The sequence below is a fragment of the Pseudorca crassidens genome, chromosome 19 (assembly GCF_039906515.1).
Source record: "Pseudorca crassidens isolate mPseCra1 chromosome 19, mPseCra1.hap1, whole genome shotgun sequence".
Taxonomy (NCBI): domain Eukaryota; kingdom Metazoa; phylum Chordata; class Mammalia; order Artiodactyla; family Delphinidae; genus Pseudorca; species Pseudorca crassidens.
The window spans coordinates 25,032,976-25,052,547 of NC_090314.1; the positions used below are offsets into that span (position 1 = coordinate 25,032,976).

Sequence of the window (19,572 nt, forward strand, 5' to 3'; positions counted from 1 at the left end):
CCAAGCCACAGACCACCAATGTTTCCTGGACTCTGGCGCTCTTTATTCCTCTCTCCATGCCCTGCCGCCCCCTGCCCCTGCCCCCATTTGCTGCTGGTAAGTTCATTTTCCCAGTCTGGCTCCCGTGCAGAGAGGGCCTGGAGGCCGAGGTGGAAGGTAGCAGCGAGTTGGCCCACGCTTGGCCCTCCTGCGGTTGCCGCTTCAGCACCAGACTGTCATACACCTGGTAGTTGGCATTGCCTCCCGGGTTCCGGCTGAGTGGCATGAAGGTGGGCGGGGGTGGAGGGTGCTCGGTAGCCTGGACGTCGGGCAGGAGGTGAGAGGGGCGGAGGAGCAGCGCTGAGCTGGGAGCCGGGGCCCGCTGGTCCGAGGCCTCGGCCAGTACCGTGAGGGAGGCGGAGGTGGCCACAGGGCGCCGCAAGGGCAGGATCTCAGCCCATTCGGCCGCCGGGTGCCGCACCTCGTGGGGATCGCGGGAGTAATCCAAGTGTCCCGCGGAGGGATGCAGGCTGCGGTTGGACTCGCTGTGAGCACAGCTGGGGAGGCTACGTCTGTGGGCCGGTGGGGTGTCACGCTACCAGGCGTCGGGCCGGTAGACCCGAGGCACCAGAGCGGATGGAGGCTCAGAGCCCTCCAGACCCAGACTCCGCCGCGGGCCCAGTTGCCGTCCTTTCGGCCCGCGAGCCCCTCGACCTGCACCTGGCCGCCCCCACCGGCGCCCAGCCCCGGCGCCGCCACCTGTGTGCCGGTGTGTCCCTCCACAGCTCCCTCCGACAAAAGCCCCGCCCCACCACCACCCCGCCCCTCTGGCGTGTCACCGCGGTTGGGTGCGGGAGCGGGATCGAGGGCAGGGGCCTCTTCCCCGGGCCTGCCGGCCACCAGGGGCGGGGTCCTGAGCTCGGCGGGGGGTGTGGGGGCAAGGGTGGCCTTGCCGGGGCTGAGGGGCCGTGGCGACTCAATGGTGGCTCCCGGTGGCTTCGGGCCGGCTGCTGTCGGGCAGGAGGGCCGGCCCGGGCTGCGGCCGGGCTGCGCCTAGCGCCGCGTGGGCGGGCAGGGCCGATGCCCAAGGGACCGCGGGCCCCGGGCCCTGAAGCCTCCGGGGCCACGTCCCTGTGAGCGACGTGCGGGATCTTGGGCGGGGCGCCAAGCGCCGAAGGGTTTGCTGGGTCAGGGCCGCCCTGGGCTGGGAGGTGGTCGCCAAACCCTCCGCCGCCGCCCGATACCCGAGACCTCCGTTCCCCCTGCCTGGGCGGGCGAGGGGGCCCTGCCGGGGCGGGCCGGCCGCAAGGCTGGCGTTAAGGCGCCAGCGCCAGCGAAACTGGGCCTCAAGAGACCGCCCGCGGCCCCCCGCCCCCGTCTACGGCCATACCACCCTGAACGCGCCCGATCTCGTCTGATCTCGGAAGCTAAGCAGGGTCGGGCCTGGTTAGTACTTGGATGGGAGACCGCCTGGGAATACCGGGTGCTGTAGGCTTTTTGCCTCCCGCTCCGCCCGCCTTCTCCTCTACTCGCCCGCGGCTGGGGCCGCCGGCTCCGCCCCCGCCGGGCCGCGCTGCAGGCCCCACCTCCTCAGGCCCCTCCCACCACGGCGCGCGCCGGCGGGGGCGCTCCCCGCCGGCCCGGCCGGCCAGGCGGCCAGAAGGCGGCCCTGGAAGGCAGCCGCACCCCAGACGCTCCCGGGGTGGCTGGCCCGGACCCAGACTCCGCCGCGGGCCCAGTTGCCGTCCTTTCGGCCCGCGAGCCCCTCGACCTGCACCTGGCCGCCCCCACCGGCGCCCAGCCCCGGCGCCGCCACCTGTGTGCCGGTGTGTCCCTCCACAGCTCCCTCCGACAAAAGCCCCGCCCCACCACCACCCCGCCCCTCTGGCGTGTCACCGCGGCCGGGTGCGGGAGCGGGATCGAGGGCAGGGGCCGCTTCCCCGGGCCTGCCGGCCACCAGGGGCGGGGTCCTGAGCTCGGCGGGGGGTGTGGGGGCAAGGGTGGCCTTGCCGGGGCTGAGGGGCCGTGGCGACTCAATGGAGGCTCGCGGTGGCTTCGGGCCGGCTGCTGTCGGGCAGGAGGTCCGGCCCGGGCTGCGGCCGGGCTGCGCCTAGCGCCGCGTGGGTGGGCAGGGCCGATGCCCAAGGGACCGCGGGCCCCGGGCCCTGAAGCCTCCGGGGCCACGTCCCTGTGAGCGACGTGCGGGATCTTGGGCGGGGCGCCAAGCGCCGAAGGGTTTGCTGGGTCAGGGCTGCCCTGGGCTGGGAGGTGGTCGCCAAACCCTCCGCCGCCGCCCGATACCCGAGACCTCCGTTCCCCCTGCCTGGGCGGGCGAGGGGTCCCTGCCGGGGCGGGCTGGCCGCCAGGCTGGCGTTAAGGCGCCAGCGCCAGCGAAACTGGGCCTCAAGAGGCCGCCCGCGGCCCCCCACCCCCGTCTACGGCCATACCACCCTGAACGCGCCCGATCTCGTCTGATCTCGGAAGCTAAGCAGGGTCGGGCCTGGTTAGTACTTGGATGGGAGACCGCCTGGGAATACCGGGTGCTGTAGGCTTTTTGCCTCCCGCTCCGCCCGCCTTCTCCTTTACTCGCCCGCGGCGGGGGGGCCGCCGGCTCCGCCCCCGCCGAGCCCCGCTGCAGGCAGTAGGCAAGGTGGTTTACCTGCCCGAGCAGGAAGCTTGGGCGATGGCAGAAGTGGGAAGAAACTCTTGAGCACAGGTTCTTGGGATCCACGGAGCAGCGCATGCACATGCAATGGGTGCCTACACAGCTGGCTTGCTTGTCTGTGGGGAAAGGCGAGATGGGTCAGGGCCTGGGTTCCTGAGGGGCTGAGAATCAAGGCAGGGATAGAAGAAAGGGGACAGGCCCACATCCCCTGAACCCACGCCGGCGCCCACTCACCTTTGTGGAAAATACGATTGAAAAGTGCCCTCAAGAATCTCTTCAGATGCCTCCAGAGTTGAGGGAAGAAGGGGAGGGGGGAGGCCGGGAGCAGGGTGAGCCCTGAAATCCAACCCTTGTCCGGTCACACCCCAGCAGCCCTCCCACCTCAGCCCCTTCAAGACCCCAGGGCTCCCCCAGCCGCGCTGCACAGATCCTGCCCTGACCATAGTCACCATGTTGATCCCCACGTTGAGCAAGATGAAGCTGACCGGGATCAGAAGAATTGAGTATCCTTGCTCCTGGCATTTCCTGGGGATGGGGCCAGTGAACGGCTCGGCTCGGTAGTAGTTTCGCTCACCCATGGCCGTTGGTCCCAGGACTGCCTGGGCCCTCTGCCCTCCAGTTTTAACTGGGAGCCAGACTGGGTCATAATGGGGCAGGTGGTGAGGTCACAGTGAGGGAGGGGGATGAAAAGGAGGGCCCAGAGTGGCATTCCCTGGTAACCAGGGTCAGGTAAGCTGAGCCTGGACAGTCAAACAGGGCCCGGTGGCCGGCATACATCCCCTCGAGCGGTCATTCATTCGCTCACCGCCCGCTGACTCACTTGTTCAAATGACACATTGCGTCTCTTGGCCCCTCTTGAGACTAGGAAGACCTTGGCCTCAGAGGCCTGCTGAAGGCCTGGCTGGAGTCCAGAGCCTCAGCCTTCTTCATGCCCTTCACTGGGCCTGGAGCTGGACCTGCCCAGATGTGGAACCTCCCAGTTTGGAAGCAACTTCTTGTATGAGGCTCTCTGTGGACAGGGACAGCTGAGACACAGAGGAGGTGCCCAGAGACCAGGGGTTTGGAGTCTGCAGCTGCAGATGTACTTAGTGCATGGTATAGGACCAGGAGGAGCCTGCTGGCACAACTGTGGCCACTAAACCAAAGGGTCCCTCAGGCCAAGAAGGGGACACTGGCTTCTTATTGCAGGAAGCCAAGCGCAGGGACCCAGGCTGGCAGAAGGAGTGGCGCTTCCAAGCCACAGACCACCAATGTTTCCTGGACTCTGGCGCTCTTTATTCCTCTCTCCATGCCCTGCCGCCCCCTGCCCCTGCCCCCATTTGCTGCTGGTAAGTTCATTTTCCCAGTCTGGCTCCCGTGCAGAGAGGGCCTGGAGGCCGAGGTGGAAGGTAGCAGCGAGTTGGCCCACGCTTGGCCCTCCTGCGGTTGCCGCTTCAGCACCAGACTGTCATACACCTGGTAGTTGGCATTGCCTCCCGGGTTCCGGCTGAGTGGCATGAAGGTGGGCGGGGGTGGAGGGTGCTCGGTAGCCTGGACGTCGGGCAGGAGGTGAGAGGGGCGGAGGAGCAGCGCTGAGCTGGGAGCCGGGGCCCGCTGGTCCGAGGCCTCGGCCAGTACCGTGAGGGAGGCGGAGGTGGCCACAGGGCGCCGCAAGGGCAGGATCTCAGCCCATTCGGCCGCCGGGTGCCGCACCTCGTGGGGATCGCGGGAGTAATCCAAGTGTCCCGCGGAGGGATGCAGGCTGCGGTTGGACTCGCTGTGAGCACAGCTGGGGAGGCTACGTCTGTGGGCCGGTGGGGTGTCACGCTACCAGGCGTCGGGCCGGTAGACCCGAGGCACCAGAGCGGATGGAGGCTCAGAGCCCTCCAGACCCAGACTCCGCCGCGGGCCCAGTTGCCGTCCTTTCGGCCCGCGAGCCCCTCGACCTGCACCTGGCCGCCCCCACCGGCGCCCAGCCCCGGCGCCGCCACCTGTGTGCCGGTGTGTCCCTCCACAGCTCCCTCCGACAAAAGCCCCGCCCCACCACCACCCCGCCCCTCTGGCGTGTCACCGCGGTTGGGTGCGGGAGCGGGATCGAGGGCAGGGGCCTCTTCCCCGGGCCTGCCGGCCACCAGGGGCGGGGTCCTGAGCTCGGCGGGGGGTGTGGGGGCAAGGGTGGCCTTGCCGGGGCTGAGGGGCCGTGGCGACTCAATGGTGGCTCCCGGTGGCTTCGGGCCGGCTGCTGTCGGGCAGGAGGGCCGGCCCGGGCTGCGGCCGGGCTGCGCCTAGCGCCGCGTGGGCGGGCAGGGCCGATGCCCAAGGGACCGCGGGCCCCGGGCCCTGAAGCCTCCGGGGCCACGTCCCTGTGAGCGACGTGCGGGATCTTGGGCGGGGCGCCAAGCGCCGAAGGGTTTGCTGGGTCAGGGCCGCCCTGGGCTGGGAGGTGGTCGCCAAACCCTCCGCCGCCGCCCGATACCCGAGACCTCCGTTCCCCCTGCCTGGGCGGGCGAGGGGGCCCTGCCGGGGCGGGCTGGCCGCCAGGCTGGCGTTAAGGCGCCAGCGCCAGCGAAACTGGGCCTCAAGGGGCCGCCCGCGGCCCCCCGCCCCCGTCTACGGCCATACCACCCTGAACGCGCCCGATCTCGTCTGATCTCGGAAGCTAAGCAGGGTCGGGCCTGGTTAGTACTTGGATGGGAGACCGCCTGGGAATACCGGGTGCTGTAGGCTTTTTGCCTCCCGCTCCGCCCGCCTTCTCCTCTACTCGCCCGCGGCTGGGGCCGCCGGCTCCGCCCCCGCCGGGCCGCGCTGCAGGCCCCACCTCCTCAGGCCCCTCCCACCACGGCGCGCGCCGGCGGGGGCGCTCCCCGCCGGCCCGGCCGGCCAGGCGGCCAGAAGGCGGCCCTGGAAGGCAGCCGCACCCCAGACGCTCCCGGGGTGGCTGGCCCGGACCCAGACTCCGCCGCGGGCCCAGTTGCCGTCCTTTCGGCCCGCGAGCCCCTCGACCTGCACCTGGCCGCCCCCACCGGCGCCCAGCCCCGGCGCCGCCACCTGTGTGCCGGTGTGTCCCTCCACAGCTCCCTCCGACAAAAGCCCCGCCCCACCACCACCCCGCCCCTCTGGCGTGTCACCGCGGCCGGGTGCGGGAGCGGGATCGAGGGCAGGGGCCGCTTCCCCGGGCCTGCCGGCCACCAGGGGCGGGGTCCTGAGCTCGGCGGGGGGTGTGGGGGCAAGGGTGGCCTTGCCGGGGCTGAGGGGCCGTGGCGACTCAATGGAGGCTCGCGGTGGCTTCGGGCCGGCTGCTGTCGGGCAGGAGGGCCGGCCCGGGCTGCGGCCGGGCTGCGCCTAGCGCCGCGTGGGTGGGCAGGGCCGATGCCCAAGGGACCGCGGGCCCCGGGCCCTGAAGCCTCCGGGGCCACGTCCCTGTGAGCGACGTGCGGGATCTTGGGCGGGGCGCCAAGCGCCGAAGGGTTTGCTGGGTCAGGGCTGCCCTGGGCTGGGAGGTGGTCGCCAAACCCTCCGCCGCCGCCCGATACCCGAGACCTCCGTTCCCCCTGCCTGGGCGGGCGAGGGGGCCCTGCCGGGGCGGGCTGGCCGCCAGGCTGGCGTTAAGGCGCCAGCGCCAGCGAAACTGGGCCTCAAGAGGCCGCCCGCGGCCCCCCACCCCCGTCTACGGCCATACCACCCTGAACGCGCCCGATCTCGTCTGATCTCGGAAGCTAAGCAGGGTCGGGCCTGGTTAGTACTTGGATGGGAGACCGCCTGGGAATACCGGGTGCTGTAGGCTTTTTGCCTCCCGCTCCGCCCGCCTTCTCCTTTACTCGCCCGCGGCGGGGGGGCCGCCGGCTCCGCCCCCGCCGAGCCCCGCTGCAGGCAGTAGGCAAGGTGGTTTACCTGCCCGAGCAGGAAGCTTGGGCGATGGCAGAAGTGGGAAGAAACTCTTGAGCACAGGTTCTTGGGATCCACGGAGCAGCGCATGCACATGCAATGGGTGCCTACACAGCTGGCTTGCTTGTCTGTGGGGAAAGGCGAGATGGGTCAGGGCCTGGGTTCCTGAGGGGCTGAGAATCAAGGCAGGGATAGAAGAAAGGGGACAGGCCCACATCCCCTGAACCCACGCCGGCGCCCACTCACCTTTGTGGAAAATACGATTGAAAAGTGCCCTCAAGAATCTCTTCAGATGCCTCCAGAGTTGAGGGAAGAAGGGGAGGGGGGAGGCCGGGAGCAGGGTGAGCCCTGAAATCCAACCCTTGTCCGGTCACACCCCAGCAGCCCTCCCACCTCAGCCCCTTCAAGACCCCAGGGCTCCCCCAGCCGCGCTGCACAGATCCTGCCCTGACCATAGTCACCATGTTGATCCCCACGTTGAGCAAGATGAAGCTGACCGGGATCAGAAGAATTGAGTATCCTTGCTCCTGGCATTTCCTGGGGATGGGGCCAGTGAACGGCTCGGCTCGGTAGTAGTTTCGCTCACCCATGGCCGTTGGTCCCAGGACTGCCTGGGCCCTCTGCCCTCCAGTTTTAACTGGGAGCCAGACTGGGTCATAATGGGGCAGGTGGTGAGGTCACAGTGAGGGAGGGGGATGAAAAGGAGGGCCCAGAGTGGCATTCCCTGGTAACCAGGGTCAGGTAAGCTGAGCCTGGACAGTCAAACAGGGCCCGGCGGCCGGCATACATCCCCTCGAGCGGTCATTCATTCGCTCACCGCCCGCTGACTCACTTGTTCAAATGACACATTGCGTCTCTTGGCCCCTCTTGAGACTAGGAAGACCTTGGCCTCAGAGGCCTGCTGAAGGCCTGGCTGGAGTCCAGAGCCTCAGCCTTCTTCATGCCCTTCACTGGGCCTGGAGCTGGACCTGCCCAGATGTGGAACCTCCCAGTTTGGAAGCAACTTCTTGTATGAGGCTCTCTGTGGACAGGGACAGCTGAGACACAGAGGAGGTGCCCAGAGACCAGGGGTTTGGAGTCTGCAGCTGCAGATGTACTTAGTGCATGGTATAGGACCAGGAGGGGCCTGCTGGCAGAGCTGTGGCCACTAAACCAAAGGGACCCTCAGGCCAAGAAGGGGACACTGGCTTCTTATTGCAGGAAGCCAAGCGCAGGGACCCAGGCTGGCAGAAGTAGTGGCGCTTCCAAGCCACAGACCACCAATGTTTCCTGGACTCTGGTGCTCTTTATTCCTCTCTCCATGCCCTGCCGCCCCCTGCCCCTGCCCCCATTTGCTGCTGGTAAGTTCATTTTCCCAGTCTGGCTCCCGTGCAGAGAGGGCCTGGAGGCCGAGGTGGAAGGTAGCAGCGAGTTGGCCCGCGCTTGGCCCTCCTGCGGTTGCCGCTTCAGCAGCAGACTGTCATACACCTGGTAGTTGGCATTGCCTCCCGGGTTCCGGCTGAGTGGCATGAAGGTGGGCGGGGGTGGAGGGTGCTCGGTAGCCTGGACGTCGGGCAGGAGGTGAGAGGGGCGGAGGAGCAGCGCTGAGCTGGGAGCCGGGGCCCGCTGGTCCGAGGCCTCGGCCAGTACCGTGAGGGAGGCGGAGGTGGCCACAGGGCGCTGCCGCAAGGGCAGGATCTCAGCCCATTCGGCCGCCGGGTGCCGCACCTCGTGGGGATCGCGGGAGTAATCCAAGTGTCCCGCGGAGGGATGCAGGCTGCGGTTGGACTCGCTGTGAGCACAGCTGGGGAGGCTACGTCTGTGGGCCGGTGGGGTGTCACGCTATCAGGCGTCGGGCCGGTAGACCCGAGGCACCAGAGCGGATGGAGGCTCAGAGCCCTCCAGACCCAGACTCCGCCGCGGGCCCAGTTGCCGTCCTTTCGGCCCGCGAGCCCCTCGACCTGCACCTGGCCTCCCCCACCGGCGCCCAGCCCCGGCGCCGCCACCTGTGTGCCGGTGTGTCCCTCCACAGCTCCCTCCGACAAAAGCCCCGCCCCACCACCACCCCGCCCCTCTGACGTGTCACCGCGGCCGGGTGCAGGTGCGGGATCGAGGGCAGGGGCCACTTCCCCGGGCCTGCCGGCCACCAGGGGCGGGGTCCTGAGCTCGGTGGGGGGTGTGGGGGCAAGGGTGGCCTTGCCGGGGCTGAGGGGCCGTGGCGACTCAATGGTGGCTCCCAGTGGCTTCGGGCCAGCTGCTGTCGGGCAGAAGGGCCGGCCCGGGCTGCGGTCGGGCTGCGCCTAGCGCCGCGTGGGCGGGCAGGGCCGATGCCCAAGGGACCGCGGGCCCCGGGCCCTGAAGCCTCCGGGGCCACGTCCCTGTGAGCGACGTGCGGGATCTTGGGCGGGGCGCCAAGCGCCGAAGGGTTTGCTGGGTCAGGGCCGCCCTGGGTTGGGAGGTGGTCGCCAAACCCTCCGCCGCCGCCCAATACCCGAGACCTCCGTTCCCCCTGCCTGGGCGGGCGAGGGGGCCCTGCCGGGGCGGGCTGGCCGCCAGGCTGGCGTTAAGGCGCCAGCGCCAGCGAAACTGGGCCTCAAGAGGCCGCCCGCGGCCCCCCGCCCCCGTCTACGGCCATACCACCCTGAACGCGCCCGATCTCGTCTGATCTCGGAAGCTAAGCAGGGTCGGGCCTGGTTAGTACTTGGATGGGAGACCGCCTGGGAATACCGGGTGCTGTAGGCTTTTTGCCTCCCGCTGCGCCCGCCTTCTCCTCTACTCGCCCGCGGCGGGGGCCGCCGGCTCCGCCCCCGCCGGGCCGCGCTGCAGGCCCCACCTCCTCAGGCCCCTCCCACCACGGCGCGCGCCGGCGGGGGCGCTCCCCGCCGGCCCGGCCGGCTAGGCGGCCAGAAGGCGGCCCTGGAAGGCAGTCGCACCCCAGACGCTCCCGGGGTGGCTGGCCCGGACCCAGACTCCGCCGCGGGCCCAGTTGCCGTCCTTTCGGCCCGCGAGCCCCTCGACCTGCACCTGGCCGCCCCCACCGGCGCCCAGCCCCGGCGCCGCCACCTGTGTGCCGGTGTGTCCCTCCACAGCTCCCTCCGACAAAAGCCCCGCCCCACCACCACCCCGCCCCTGTGGCGTGTCACCGCGGCCGGGTGCGGGAGCGGGATCGAGGGCAGGGGCCGCTTCCCCGGGCCTGCCGGCCACCAGGGGCGGGGTCCTGAGCTCGGCGGGGGGTGTGGGGGCAAGGGTGGCCTTGCCGGGGCTGAGGGGCCGTGGCGACTCAATGGAGGCTCGCGGTGGCTTCGGGCCGGCTGCTGTCGGGCAGGAGGGCCGGCCCGGGCTGCGGCCGGGCTGCGCCTAGCGCCGCGTGGGCGGGCAGGGCCGATGCCCAAGGGACCGCGGGCCCCGGGCCCTGAAGCCTCCGGGGCCACGTCCCTGTGAGCGACGTGCGGGATCTTGGGCGGGGCGCCAAGCGCCGAAGGGTTTGCTGGGTCAGGGCCGCCCTGGGCTGGGAGGTGGTCGCCAAACCCTCCGCCGCCGCCCGATACCCGAGACCTCCGTTCCCCCTGCCTGGGCGGGCGAGGGGGCCCTGCCGGGGCGGGCTGGCCGCCAGGCTGGCGTTAAGGCGCCAGCGCCAGCGAAACTGGGCCTCAAGAGGCCGCCCGCGGCCCCCCGCCCCCGTCTACGGCCATACCACCCTGAACGCGCCCGATCTCGTCTGATCTCGGAAGCTAAGCAGGGTCGGGCCTGGTTAGTACTTGGATGGGAGACCGCCTGGGAATACCGGGTGCTGTAGGCTTTTTGCCTCCCGCTGCGCCCGCCTTCTCCTTTACTCGCCCGCGGCGGGGGGGCCGCCGGCTCCGCCCCCGCCGATCCCCGCTGCAGGCAGTAGGCAAGGTGGTTTACCTGCCCGAGCAGGAAGCTTGGGCGATGGCAGAAGTGGGAAGAAACTCTTGAGCACAGGTTCTTGGGATCCACGGAGCAGCGCATGCACATGCGATGGGTGCCTACACAGCTGGCTTGCTTGTCTGTGGGGAAAGGCGAGATGGGTCAGGGCCTGGGTTCCTGAGGGGCTGAGAATCAAGGCAGGGATAGAAGAAAGGGGACAGGCCCACATCCCCTGAACCCACGCCGGCGCCCACTCACCTTTGTGGAAAATACGATTGAAAAGTGCCCTCAAGAATCTCTTCAGATGCCTCCAGAGTTGAGGGAAGAAGGGGAGGGGGGAGGCCGGGAGCAGGGTGAGCCCTGAAATCCAACCCTTGTCCGGTCACACCCCAGCAGCCCTCCCACCTCAGCCCCTTCAAGACCCCAGGGCGCCCCCAACCGCGCTGCACAGATCCTGCCCTGACCATAGTCACCATGTTGATCCCCACGTTGAGCAAGATGAAGCTGACCGGGATCAGAAGAATTGAGTATCCTTGCTCCTGGCATTTCCTGGGGATGGGGCCAGTGAACGGCTCGGCTCGGTAGTAGTTTCGCTCACCCATGGCCCGTTGGTCCCAGGACTGCCTGGGCCCTCTGCCCTCCAGTTTTAACTGGGAGCCAGACTGGGTCATAATGGGGCAGGTGGTGAGGTCACAGTGAGGGAGGGGGATGAAAAGGAGGGCCCAGAGTGGCATTCCCTGGTAACCAGGGTCAGGTAAGCTGAGCCTGGACAGTCAAACAGGGCCCGGTGGCCGGCATACATCCCCTCGAGCGGTCATTCATTCGCTCACCGCCCGCTGACTCACTTGTTCAAATGACACATTGCGTCTCTTGGCCCCTCTTGAGACTAGGAAGACCTTGGCCTCAGAGGCCTGCTGAAGGCCTGGCTGGAGTCCAGAGCCTCAGCCTTCTTCATGCCCTTCACTGGGCCTGGAGCTGGACCTGCCCAGATGTGGAACCTCCCAGTTTGGAAGCAACTTCTTGTATGAGGCTCTCTGTGGACAGGGACAGCTGAGACACAGAGGAGGTGCCCAGAGACCAGGGGTTTGGAGTCTGCAGCTGCAGATGTACTTAGTGCATGGTATAGGACCAGGAGGGGCCTGCTGGCAGAACAGTGGCCACTAAACCAAAGGGACCCTCAGGCCAAGAAGGGGACACTGGCTTCTTATTGCAGGAAGCCAAGCGCAGGGACCCAGGCTGGCAGAAGGAGTGGCGCTTCCAAGCCACAGACCACCAATGTTTCCTGGACTCTGGTGCTCTTTATTCCTCTCTCCATGCCCTGCCGCCCCCTGCCCCTGCCCCCATTTGCTGCTGGTAAGTTCATTTTCCCAGTCTGGCTCCCGTGCAGAGAGGGCCTGGAGGCCGAGGTGGAAGGTAGCAGCGAGTTGGCCCACGCTTGGCCCTCCTGCGGTTGCCGCTTCAGCACCAGACTGTCATACACCTGGTAGTTGGCATTGCCTCCCGGGTTCCGGCTGAGTGGCATGAAGGTGGGCGGGGGTGGAGGGTGCTCGGTAGCCTGGACGTCGGGCAGGAGGTGAGAGGGGCGGAGGAGCAGCGCTGAGCTGGGAGCCGGGGCCCGCTGGTCCGAGGCCTCGGCCAGTACCGTGAGGGAGGCGGAGGTGGCCACAGGGCGCCGCAAGGGCAGGATCTCAGCCCATTCGGCCGCCGGGTGCCGCACCTCGTGGGGATCGCGGGAGTAATCCAAGTGTCCCGCGGAGGGATGCAGGCTGCGGTTGGACTCGCTGTGAGCACAGCTGGGGAGGCTACGTCTGTGGGCCGGTGGGGTGTCGCGCTACCAGGCGTCGGGCCGGTAGACCCGAGGCACCAGAGCGGATGGAGGCTCAGAGCCCTCCAGACCCAGACTCCGCCATGGGCCCAGTTGCCGTCCTTTTGGCCCGCGAGACCCTCGACCTGCACCTGGCCGCCCCCACCGGCGCCCAGCCCCGGCGCCGCCACCTGTGTGCCGGTGTGTCCCTCCACAGCTCCCTCCGACAAAAGCCGCCCCCCACCCCGCCCCTCTGGCGTGTCACCGCGGCCGGGTGCGGGAGCGGGATCGAGGGCAGGGGCCGCTTCCCCGGGCCTGCCGGCCACCAGGGGCGGGGTCCTGAGCTCGGCGGGGGGTGTGGGGGCAAGGGTGGCCTTGCCGGGGCTGAGGCGCCGTGGAGACTCAATGGAGGCTCCCGGTGGCTTCGGGCCGGCTGCTGTCGGGCAGGAGGGCCGGCCCGGGCTGCGGCCGGGCTGCGCCTAGCGCCGCGTGGGCGGGCAGGGCCGATGCCCAAGGGACCGCGGGCCCCGGGCCCTGAAGCCTCCGGGGCCACGTCCCTGTGAGCGACGTGCGGGATCTTGGGCGGGGCGCCAAGCGCCGAAGGGTTTGCTGGGTCAGGGCCGCCCTGGGCTGGGAGGTGGTCGCCAAACCCTCCGCCGCCGCCCGATACCCGAGACCTCCGTTTCCCCTGCCTGGGCGGGCGAGGGGGCCCTGCCGGGGCGGGCCGGCCGCCAGGCTGGCGTTAAGGCGCCAGCGCCAGCGAAACTGGGCCTCAAGAGGCCGCCCGCGGCCCCCCGCCCCCGTCTACGGCCATACCACCCTGAACGCGCCCGATCTCGTCTGATCTCGGAAGCTAAGCAGGGTCGGGCCTGGTTAGTACTTGGATGGGTGACCGCCTGGGAATACCGGGTGCTGTAGGCTTTTTGCCTCCCGCTCCGCCCGCCTTCTCCTCTACTCGCCCGCGGCGGGGGCCGCCGGCTCCGCCCCCGCCGGGCCGCGCTGCAGGCCCCACCTCCTCAGGCCCCTCCCACCACGGCGCGCGCCGGCGGGGGCGCTCCCCGCCGGCCCGGCCGGCCAGGCGGCCAGAAGGCGGCCCTGGAAGGCAGCCGCACCCCAGACGCTCCCGGGGTGGCTGGCCCGGACCCAGACTCCGCCGCGGGCCCAGTTGCCGTCCTTTCGGCCCGCGAGCCCCTCGACCTGCACCTGGCCGCCCCCACCGGCGCCCAGCCCCGGCGCCGCCACCTGTGTGCCGGTGTGTCCCTCCACAGCTCCCTCCGACAAAAGCCCCGCCCCACCACCACCCCGCCCCTCTGGCGTGTCACCGCGGCCGGGTGCGGGAGCGGGATCGAGGGCAGGGGCCGCTTCCCCGGGCCTGCCGGCCACCAGGGGCGGGGTCCTGAGCTCGGCGGGGGGTGTGGGGGCAAGGGTGGCCTTGCCGGGGCTGAGGGGCCGTGGCGACTCAATGGAGGCTCCCGGTGGCTTCGGGCCGGCTGCTGTCGGGCAGGAGGGCCGGCCCGGGCTGCGCCTAGCGCCGCGTGGGCGGGCAGGGCCGATGCCCAAGGGACCGCGGGCCCCGGGCCCTGAAGCCTCCGGGGCCACGTCCCTGTGAGCGACGTGCGGGATCTTGGGCGGGGCGCCAAGCGCTGAAGGGTTTGCTGGGTCACGGCCGCCCTGGGCTGGGAGGTGGTCGCCAAACCCTCCGCCGCCGCCCGATACCCGAGACCTCCGTTTCCCCTGCCTGGGCGGGCGAGGGGGCCCTGCCGGGGCGGGCCGGCCGCCAGGCTGGCGTTAAGGCGCCAGCGCCAGCGAAACTGGGCCTCAAGAGGCAGCCGTCGGCCCCCGCCCCCATCTACGGCCATACCACCCTGAACGCGCCCGATCTCGTCTGATCTCGGAAGCTAAGCAGGGTCGGGCCTGGTTAGTACTTGGATGGGAGACCGCCTGGGAATACCGGGTGCTGTAGGCTTTTTGCCTCCCGCTCCGCCCGCCTTCTCCTTTACTCGCCCGCGGCGGGGGGGCCGCCGGCTCCGCCCCCGCCGAGCCCCGCTGCAGGCAGTAGGCAAGGTGGTTTACCTGCCCGAGCAGGAAGCTTGGGCGATGGCAGAAGTGGGAAGAAACTCTTGAGCACAGGTTCTTGGGATCCACGGAGCAGCGCATGCACATGCGATGGGTGCCTACACAGCTGGCTTGCTTGTCTATGGGGAAAGGCGAGATGGGTCAGGGCCTGGGTTCCTGAGGGGCTGAGAATCAAGGCAGGGATAGAAGAAAGGGGACAGGCCCACATCCCCTGAACCCACGCCGGCGCCCACTCACCTTTGTGGAAAATACGATTGAAAAGTGCCCGCAAGAATCTCTTCAGATGCCTCCAGAGTTGAGGGAAGAAGGGGAGGGGGCAGGCCGGGAGCAGGGTGAGCCCTGAAATCCAACCCTTGTCCGGTCACACCCCAGCAGCCCTCCCACCTCAGCCCCTTCAAGACCCCAGGGCGCCCCCAACCGCGCTGCACAGATCCTGCCCTGACCATAGTCACCATGTTGATCCCCACGTTGAGCAAGATGAAGCTGACCGGGATCAGAAGAATTGAGTATCCTTGCTCCTGGCATTTCCTGGGGATGGGGCCAGTGAACGGCTCGGCTCGGTAGTAGTTTCGCTCACCCATGGCCCGTTGGTCCCAGGACTGCCTGGGCCCTCTGCCCTCCAGTTTTAACTGGGAGCCAGACTGGGTCATAATGGGGCAGGTGGTGAGGTCACAGTGAGGGAGGGGGATGAAAAGGAGGGCCCAGAGTGGCATTCCCTGGTAACCAGGGTCAGGTAAGCTGAGCCTGGACAGTCAAACAGGGCCCGGTGGCCGGCATACATCCCCTCGAGCGGTCATTCATTCGCTCACCGCCCGCTGACTCACTTGTTCAAATGACACATTGCGTCTCTTGGCCCCTCTTGAGACTAGGAAGACCTTGGCCTCAGAGGCCTGCTGAAGGCCTGGCTGGAGTCCAGAGCCTCAGCCTTCTTCATGCCCTTCACTGGGCCTGGAGCTGGACCTGCCCAGATGTGGAACCTCCCAGTTTGGAAGCAACTTCTTGTATGAGGCTCTCTGTGGACAGGGACAGCTGAGACACAGAGGAGGTGCCCAGAGACCAGGGGTTTGGAGTCTGCAGCTGCAGATGTACTTAGTGCATGGTATAGGACCAGGAGGGGCCTGCTGGCAGAACAGTGGCCACTAAACCAAAGGGACCCTCAGGCCAAGAAGGGGACACTGGCTTCTTATTGCAGGAAGCCAAGCGCAGGGACCCAGGCTGGCAGAAGGAGTGGCGCTTCCAAGCCACAGACCACCAATGTTTCCTGGACTCTGGTGCTCTTTATTCCTCTCTCCATGCCCTGCCGCCCCCTGCCCCTGCCCCCATTTGCTGCTGGTAAGTTCATTTTCCCAGTCTGGCTCCCGTGCAGAGAGGGCCTGGAGGCCGAGGTGGAAGGTAGCAGCGAGTTGGCCCGCGCTTGGCCCTCCTGCGGTTGCCGCTTCAGCACCAGACTGTCATACACCTGGTAGTTGGCATTGCCTCCCGGGTTCCGGCTGAGTGGCATGAAGGTGGGCGGGGGTGGAGGGTGCTCGGTAGCCTGGACGTCGGGCAGGAGGTGAGAGGGGCGGAGGAGCAGCGCTGAGCTGGGAGCCGGGGCCCGCTGGTCCGAGGCCTCGGCCAGTACCGTGAGGGAGGCGGAGGTGGCCACAGGGCGCCGCAAGGGCAGGATCTCAGCCCATTCGGCCGCCGGGTGCCGCACCTCGTGGGGATCGCGGGAGTAATCCAAGTGTCCCGCGGAGGGATGCAGGCTGCGGTTGGACTCGCTGTGAGCACAGCTGGGGAGGCTACGTCTGTGGGCCGGTGGGGTGTCGCGCTACCAGGCGTCGGGCCGGTAGACCCGAGGCACCAGAGCGGATGGAGGCTCAGAGCCCTCCAGACCCAGACTCCGCCATGGGCCCAGTTGCCGTCCTTTTGGCCCGCGAGCCCCTCGACCTGCACCTGGCCGCCCCCACCGGCGCCCAGCCCCGGCGCCGCCACCTGTGTGCCGGTGTGTCCCTCCACAGCTCCCTCCGACAAAAGCCGCCCCCCACCCCGCCCCTCTGGCGTGTCACCGCGGCCGGGTGCGGGAGCGGGATCGAGGGCAGGGGCCGCTTCCCCGGGCCTGCCGGCCACCAGGGGCGGGGTCCTGAGCTCGGCGGGGGGTGTGGGGGCAAGGGTGGCCTTGCCGGGGCTGAGGGGCCGTGGAGACTCAATGGAGGCTCCCGGTGGCTTCGGGCCGGCTGCTGTCGGGCAGGAGGGCCGGCCCGGGCTGCGGCCGGGCTGCGCCTAGCGCCGCGTGGGCGGGCAGGGCCGATGCCCAAGGGACCGCGGGCCCCGGGCCCTGAAGCCTCCGGGGCCACGTCCCTGTGAGCGACGTGCGGGATCTTGGGCGGGGCGCCAAGCGCCGAAGGGTTTGCTGGGTCACGGCCGCCCTGGGCTGGGAGGTGGTCGCCAAACCCTCCGCCGCCGCCCGATACCCGAGACCTCCGTTCCCCCTGCCTGGGCGGGCGAGGGGGCCCTGCCGGGGCGGGCCGGCCGCCAGGCTGGCGTTAAGGCGCCAGCGCCAGCGAAACTGGGCCTCAAGAGGCAGCCGTCGGCCCCCGCCCCCGTCTACGGCCATACCACCCTGAACGCGCCCGATCTCGTCTGATCTCGGAAGCTAAGCAGGGTCGGGCCTGGTTAGTACTTGGATGGGAGACCGCCTGGGAATACCGGGTGCTGTAGGCTTTTTGCCTCCCGCTCCGCCCGCCTTCTCCTTTACTCGCCCGCGGCGGGGGGGCCGCCGGCTCCGCCCCCGCCGAGCCCCGCTGCAGGCAGTAGGCAAGGTGGTTTACCTGCCCGAGCAGGAAGCTTGGGCGATGGCAGAAGTGGGAAGAAACTCTTGAGCACAGGTTCTTGGGATCCACGGAGCAGCGCATGCACATGCGATGGGTGCCTACACAGCTGGCTTGCTTGTCTGTGGGGAAAGGCGAGATGGGTCAGGGCCTGGGTTCCTGAGGGGCTGAGAATCAAGGCAGGGATAGAAGAAAGGGGACAGGCCCACATCCCCTGAACCCACGCCGGCGCCCACTCACCTTTGTGGAAAATACGATTGAAAAGTGCCCTCAAGAATCTCTTCAGATGCCTCCAGAGTTGAGGGAAGAAGGGGAGGGGGGAGGCCGGGAGCAGGGTGAGCCCTGAAATCCAACCCTTGTCCGGTCACACCCCAGCAGCCCTCCCACCTCAGCCCCTTCAAGACCCCAGGGCTCCCCCAACCGCGCTGCACAGATCCTGCCCTGACCATAGTCACCATGTTGATCCCCACGTTGAGCAAGATGAAGCTGACCGGGATCAGAAGAATTGAGTATCCTTGCTCCTGGCATTTCCTGGGGATGGGGCCAGTGAACGGCTCGGCTCGGTAGTAGTTTCGCTCACCCATGGCCGTTGGTCCCAGGACTGCCTGGGCCCTCTGCCCTCCAGTTTTAACTGGGAGCCAGACTGGGTCATAATGGGGCAGGTGGTGAGGTCACAGTGAGGGAGGGGGATGAAAAGGAGGGCCCAGAGTGGCATTCCCTGGTAACCAGGGTCAGGTAAGCTGAGCCTGGACAGTCAAACAGGGCCCGGTGGCCGGCATACATCCCCTCGAGCGGTCATTCATTCGCTCACCGCCCGCTGACTCACTTGTTCAAATGACACATTGCGTCTCTTGGCCCCTCTTGAGACTAGGAAGACCTTGGCCTCAGAGGCCTGCTGAAGGCCTGGCTGGAGTCCAGAGCCTCAGCCTTCTTCATGCCCTTCACTGGGCCTGGAGCTGGACCTGCCCAGATGTGGAACCTCCCAGTTTGGAAGCAACTTCTTGTATGAGGCTCTCTGTGGACAGGGACAGCTGAGACACAGAGGAGGTGCCCAGAGACCAGGGGTTTGGAGTCTGCAGCTGCAGATGTACTTAGTGCATGGTATAGGACCAGGAGGAGCCTGCTGGCACAACTGTGGCCACTAAACCAAAGGGTCCCTCAGGCCAAGAAGGGGACACTGGCTTCTTATTGCAGGAAGCCAAGCGCAGGGACCCAGGCTGGCAGAAGGAGTGGCGCTTCCAAGCCACAGACCACCAATGTTTCCTGGACTCTGGCGCTCTTTATTCCTCTCTCCATGCCCTGCCGCCCCCTGCCCCTGCCCCCATTTGCTGCTGGTAAGTTCATTTTCCCAGTCTGGCTCCCGTGCAGAGAGGGCCTGGAGGCCGAGGTGGAAGGTAGCAGCGAGTTGGCCCACGCTTGGCCCTCCTGCGGTTGCCGCTTCAGCACCAGACTGTCATACACCTGGTAGTTGGCATTGCCTCCCGGGTTCCGGCTGAGTGGCATGAAGGTGGGCGGGGGTGGAGGGTGCTCGGTAGCCTGGACGTCGGGCAGGAGGTGAGAGGGGCGGAGGAGCAGCGCTGAGCTGGGAGCCGGGGCCCGCTGGTCCGAGGCCTCGGCCAGTACCGTGAGGGAGGCGGAGGTGGCCACAGGGCGCCGCAAGGGCAGGATCTCAGCCCATTCGGCCGCCGGGTGCCGCACCTCGTGGGGATCGCGGGAGTAATCCAAGTGTCCCGCGGAGGGATGCAGGCTGCGGTTGGACTCGCTGTGAGCACAGCTGGGAAGGCTACGTCTGTGGGCCGGTGGGGTGTCACGCTACCAGGCGTCGGGCCGGTAGACCCGAGGCACCAGAGCGGATGGAGGCTCAGAGCCCTCCAGACCCAGACTCCGCCGCGGGCCCAGTTGCCGTCCTTTCGGCCCGCGAGCCCCTCGACCTGCACCTGGCCGCCCCCACCGGCGCCCAGCCCCGGCGCCGCCACCTGTGTGCCGGTGTGTCCCTCCACAGCTCCCTCCGACAAAAGCCCCGCCCCACCACCACCCCGCCCCTCTGGCGTGTCACCGCGGTTGGGTGCGGGAGCGGGATCGAGGGCAGGGGCCTCTTCCCCGGGCCTGCCGGCCACCAGGGGCGGGGTCCTGAGCTCGGCGGGGGGTGTGGGGGCAAGGGTGGCCTTGCCGGGGCTGAGGGGCCGTGGCGACTCAATGGTGGCTCCCGGTGGCTTCGGGCCGGCTGCTGTCGGGCAGGAGGGCCGGCCCGGGCTGCGGCCGGGCTGCGCCTAGCGCCGCGTGGGCGGGCAGGGCCGATGCCCAAGGGACCGCGGGCCCCGGGCCCTGAAGCCTCCGGGGCCACGTCCCTGTGAGCGACGTGCGGGATCTTGGGCGGGGCGCCAAGCGCCGAAGGGTTTGCTGGGTCAGGGCCGCCCTGGGCTGGGAGGTGGTCGCCAAACCCTCCGCCGCCGCCCGATACCCGAGACCTCCGTTCCCCCTGCCTGGGCGGGCGAGGGGGCCCTGCC

The 19,572-nt window shown here is 68.8% G+C and overlaps 9 non-coding genes across 9 annotated transcripts; all 9 read left to right on the forward strand.

Annotated features, from left to right (window-relative positions):
• The first annotated feature begins 1,355 nt into the window (after positions 1–1,355).
• On the forward strand, positions 1,356–1,474 carry LOC137213328 (5S ribosomal RNA). Its single transcript, XR_010937968.1, has one exon. It is a non-coding gene; the product is annotated as a 5S ribosomal RNA (ribosomal RNA).
• A 938-nt stretch (positions 1,475–2,412) lies between these two features.
• LOC137213329 (5S ribosomal RNA) lies at positions 2,413–2,531 on the forward strand. Its single transcript, XR_010937969.1, has one exon. It is a non-coding gene; the product is annotated as a 5S ribosomal RNA (ribosomal RNA).
• Positions 2,532–5,231: 2,700 nt separating this feature from the next.
• LOC137213330 (5S ribosomal RNA) lies at positions 5,232–5,350 on the forward strand. Its single transcript, XR_010937970.1, has one exon. It is a non-coding gene; the product is annotated as a 5S ribosomal RNA (ribosomal RNA).
• Positions 5,351–6,288: 938 nt separating this feature from the next.
• On the forward strand, positions 6,289–6,407 carry LOC137213331 (5S ribosomal RNA). Its single transcript, XR_010937971.1, has one exon. It is a non-coding gene; the product is annotated as a 5S ribosomal RNA (ribosomal RNA).
• Positions 6,408–9,110: 2,703 nt separating this feature from the next.
• On the forward strand, positions 9,111–9,229 carry LOC137213333 (5S ribosomal RNA). The gene has a single exon (XR_010937973.1). It is a non-coding gene; the product is annotated as a 5S ribosomal RNA (ribosomal RNA).
• A 938-nt stretch (positions 9,230–10,167) lies between these two features.
• Positions 10,168–10,286, forward strand: LOC137213334 (5S ribosomal RNA). The gene has a single exon (XR_010937974.1). It is a non-coding gene; the product is annotated as a 5S ribosomal RNA (ribosomal RNA).
• Positions 10,287–12,981: 2,695 nt separating this feature from the next.
• LOC137213778 (5S ribosomal RNA) lies at positions 12,982–13,100 on the forward strand. The gene has a single exon (XR_010938399.1). It is a non-coding gene; the product is annotated as a 5S ribosomal RNA (ribosomal RNA).
• Positions 13,101–14,026: 926 nt separating this feature from the next.
• On the forward strand, positions 14,027–14,145 carry LOC137213541 (5S ribosomal RNA). The gene has a single exon (XR_010938177.1). It is a non-coding gene; the product is annotated as a 5S ribosomal RNA (ribosomal RNA).
• A 2,694-nt stretch (positions 14,146–16,839) lies between these two features.
• On the forward strand, positions 16,840–16,958 carry LOC137213335 (5S ribosomal RNA). Its single transcript, XR_010937975.1, has one exon. It is a non-coding gene; the product is annotated as a 5S ribosomal RNA (ribosomal RNA).
• The last annotated feature ends 2,614 nt before the right edge of the window (positions 16,959–19,572 follow it).